Below are 4,922 nucleotides of genomic sequence, written 5' to 3' on the forward strand. Positions count from 1 at the left end.
TTGCTCATATCAATATATCATGTGCTAATTAGAATTATTTAGTTGCTCCCACATTTCCATATCTTGTGATATAGTTTGTGCCTGCTAATTCTTCAAGTGCCTATCTTGGTTAGCATAGGTAGTTTCTGCACTTAGTAGAGCCTAGCATATTTAGAATTTGTGCTTGAAAAGTATCTGCTAAGTTTAATTCTGCATAAGGTTAAAGGAAATCAGTAAAAGTTTGAAAACACCAATTAAATCCCCCTCTAGTCATCATCTCGGTCCTTTCAGATGTGCTCGATGACGATGACCATCTATGAGAGGAGAGAATGGATCCACATACCCTTGTAGATCGCTAAGTGAGAAGCGTTAAGAAACGCGGTTGATGTAGTCGAATGTCTTCGCGATTCAAAGCGCAATCCGTCCCACGAACTCCGTCCTGATCCAGCCCGCACGATCGACACCTCCATGTTTAGCACATGTACAGCTCGATGACGAGCTCCGCATTCTTGATCCAGCAAGAGGGGTGGAGAGGTATATATATATATGAGTTCTCCGGCAGCACGACGACGTGGTGGTGGTGGTGGTGAACTAATCCAGAAGGGCTTCGCCAAGCAATGCGAGACTAATCTAGACGAAGGAGACAATCTATGGAGGAGAGGGAAGCATGTGTCTTTTCACATGTGTGCTAGCCCCAAAGCCTCCACTATATATAGGAGGAAGGGAAGGGAGGGCTTCCTTGCCTCCTCCTCCAAGGAGGGGTTCGGCCGAGCCAACAAGGGAGGAGAGTCCTCCTCTGATTCGGTTTGGTGGAGGACTCCCTTCCGAGTTGGTTTCTATGATAGCCTCGCTTATTAGGGATGACAGACTACTCATATCAACAAGGAATTCCTTCTTTCAGGTAGCCAATTCGAACAAAAACCCCAGGTTAAGCATGCTCATCTTGGAGTAGTTCTAGGATGGGTGACCGACCGAGAAGTTGATCCCGGGTGCGCATGAGCGAGGACAAAGTGCGCAAAAAAGACTAGTATTGATATGTGGGGCCATTCTAGATTCTGCCAGGAGTAGCGACTGCGGGACGGTGTGTCCGGCGTTACAGTTTCCTCCTTCCCTTTTTCCTTTTATTTTCCATTTTGCTACTTGGCCGAAATAGGCCCTCTCTTGGAAATATGCCCTAGAGGCAATAATAAAGTGGTTATTATTACATTTCCTAGTTCATGATAATTGTCTATTATTCATGCTATAATTGTATTAACCAGAAACCGTAATGCATGTGTAATATATAGATCACAATGTGTCCCTAGTGCGCCTCCAGTTGGCTAGCTCGTTGATAAATAGATGATCATGGTTTCCTGATCATGGACATTGGATGTCATTGACAACGGGATCATATCATTGGGGAATGATCTGATGGACAAGACCCAATCCTAAGCATAGCACTAGATCGTATTGTTCATCTCCTAAAGCTTTTCTAATGTCAAGTATCGTTTCCTTAGACCATGAGATTGTGCAACTCCCGGATACTGTAGGAGTGCTTTGGGTTTATCAAACGTCACAACGTAATTGAGTGATTATAAAGGTGCACTATAGGTCTCTCCGAAAGTGTATGTTGGGTTGTACGAATCGAGACTGGGATTTGTCACTCCGTGTGACTGAGTGGTATCTCTGGGCCCACTCGGTAATGCATCATCATACTGAGCTCAATGTGACTAAGGAGTTAGCCACGGGATGATGTGTTACGGAACGAGTAAAAATACTTGTCAGTAACGAGATTAAACAAGGTATAGGGATACCGACGATCGAATATCGGGCAAGTATCATACCGGTAGACAAAGGGAATTGCATACGGGGTTGATCGAATCCTCGACATTGTGGTTCATCCGATGAGATCATCGTGGAACATGTGGCAGCCAACATGGGTATCCAGATCCCGCTGTTGGTTATTGACAGGAGAGATGTCTCGGTCATGTCTGCATGGTTCCCGAACCCGTAGGGTCTACACACTTAAGGTTCGATGATGCTAGGGTTATTATAGGAATAGTATACGTGGTGACCGAAGGTTGTTCGGAGTATCGGATGAGATTCCGGATGTCACAAGGAGTTCCGGAATGGTCCGGAGGTAAATATTCATATATATATATATATGAAGTGGAGTTTTGATCGCCGGAAGAGTTTCGGAGAATGTCGGTATTGTACCAGGACCATCGGAAGGGTTCCGGGGGTCCACCGGGAAGGGCCACCAGCCCCGAAAGGCTATGTGAGCCAAGAGTGGAAGGGAACCAGCCCCTAGATGGGCTAGTGCGCTGATACGTCCATTTTGCATCATGTTTTCACGTTGATATTTATCGCTTCTTTTGCTGTTATTTCACTTCACGATACTATTCTTTTGCCTTTTCTCTCTTATTTTGCAAGGTGTACATGAAGAGGGAGAATACCGGCAAGTGGAATTCTGGCCTGAAAGGGGAGAAAATTTGAGATACCTATTCTGCGCAACTCCAAACGCCATGAAAATCAACGTAGATTTTTTTTCCCAATATATAAAAAATACTGGGCCGAAGAAGTACCGGAGGGGCGCCAGGGGGTGGCCACAAGCCTGCACGGCGCGGCCACCCCCCCCACGCCGCGCCATGGGGGCCTGTGGGCACCCTGCTGGCCTACTTGCCCCCCTCTTTTTCTATATGGAGGGTTTCGTTCAGAAAAAAATCAGAAGGGAGCTTTTTCGTGGTTTCGCCGCCGCCACGAGGCGGAACTTGAGCAGAACCAATCTAGAGCTCCGGCAGGACGATCCTGCCGGGGAAGCTTCCCTCCCGGAGGGGGAAATCATCGCCACCGTCATCTCCAACACTCCTCTCATCGGAGGGGACTCGTCACCATCAACATCTTCATCAGAACCATCTCATCTCCAAATCCTCGTTCATCTCTTGTAACCAATCTCCGTCTCGCGAACCCGATAGGTACTTGTAAGGTTGCTAGTAGTGTTGATTACTCTTTGTAGTTGATGCTAGTTGGATTACTTGGTGGAAGAGTTTATGTTCAGATCCTTGATGCTACTCATTACACCTCTGATAATGATTATGATTATGCTTTGTGAGTAGCTACTTTTGTTCCTGGGGACATGGGATAAGTCATGCTAACAATAGTCATGTGAATTTGGTATTCGTTCGGTATTTTGATATGTTTTATGTTGTTTTTCCTCTAGTGGTGTTATGTGAATGTCGACTACATAACACTTCACCATTATTTGGGCCTAGAGGAAGGCACTGGGAAGTAGTAAGTAGATGATGGGTTGCTAGAGTGACAGAAGCTTAAACCCTAGTTTATGTGTTACTTCATAAGGGGCTGATTTGGATCCACTAGTTTAATGCTATGGTTAGAATTTGTCTTAATTCTTCTTTCGTAGTTGCGGATGCTTGTGAGAGGGGTTAATCATAAGTGGGATGCTTGTCCAAGTAAGGGCAGTACCCAAGCGCCGGTCCACCCACATATCAAACTATCAAAGTAACGAACGTGAATCATATGAACATGAGGAAACTAGCATGACAGAAATTCCCGTGTGTCCTCGGGAGCGTTTTTCCTCTTATAAGACTTTGTCCAGGCTTGTCCCTTTCTACCAAAGGGATTGGGCCACTTTGCTGCACCGTTGCTACTTTTGTTACTTGTCGCTTGCTACGAATCATCTCACCACACAATCACTTGTTACTGACAATTTCAGTGCTTGCAGATTTTTCCTTGCTAAAAACCACTTGTCACATCCTTCTGCTCCTCGTTGGGTTCGACACTCTTACTTATCAAAGGACTACGATTGATCCCCTATACTTGTGGGTCATCATGCGCCTCCCACTTCAGCCCAAGTCGCACAAGAGGGAAGGGTGGGCTAACCCTAGGTGTGGTGGGCTTGCCTTGGGTGGCAAGCCACCATAGGGCGCCGCCTCCTCCTCCAATTGGCCGTCAGCCCTTGCCCATCATGGGTTGTCGCACTACCTAGGGTGGAAACCCTAGGGGTGGTTCTCCCACCTACTCTCCTCCTATATAAACCCAAGGTTTTGGGGCTGCTAGACACAAGGTCTTCCACCTCCAAGGCATAGCCCTACTCCTCCTCCTCATCATCCTCCGTAGCGCTCGGCGAAGCCCTGCCGGAGTACCATGCAACTCCACCGTCACCATGCCATCGTGCTGCCGGAGCTCTCCCTCAATCTCTCCTCTCTCCTTGCTGGATCAAGGCATAGGAGACGTCACCAAGCTGCACGTCTGTTGAACACGGAGGTGCCGTTGTTCGGCGCTTAGATCAGAATCCACCGTGATCTGAATCGCTACGAGTACGACTCCATCAACCACGTTCTAGCAACACTTCCGCTTAGCGAACTTCAAAGGTATGAAGATGCTCTACCCCTTTTGTCGTTGCTGGTTTCTCCTAGATAGATCCTTGTGTGACATAGGAATTTTTTTCAAATTACTACGTTCCCCAACAGTGGCATCCAAGACAGGTTCTATGCGTAGATTCTATGCACGAGTAGAACACAAAAGTTGCGGGCGATGATTTTGTCAATTGCTTGCCGTTACTAGTCTTATCTTGATTCGGCGGCATCGTGGGATGAAGCGGCCCGGACCAACTTTACACGTACTCTTACGTGAGACTGGTTCCACCGACCGACATGTACTTGTTGCTTAAGGTGGCTAGCGGGTGTGTATCTCTCCCACTTTAGTAGGATCAGATTCGATGAAGAGGGACCTTATGAAGGGTAAATAGAATTGGCACATCAACGTTGTGGCTGTCATGTAGGTAAGAAGTGTTCTTGCTAGAAACCCAAATCAGCCAGGTAAGACTTGCAACAACCATTAGAGGACGTCTAACTTGTTTTTGCAGGTTATGCTATGTGATGTGATATGACCAAAAGGATGTGATGTTACATATGTGATGTATGAGATTGATCATGTTCTTGAAA

The sequence above is a fragment of the Hordeum vulgare genome, chromosome 2H (genome assembly GCF_904849725.1).
Source record: "Hordeum vulgare subsp. vulgare chromosome 2H, MorexV3_pseudomolecules_assembly, whole genome shotgun sequence".
In the NCBI taxonomy this organism is placed as follows: Eukaryota; Viridiplantae; Streptophyta; class Magnoliopsida; order Poales; family Poaceae; genus Hordeum; species Hordeum vulgare.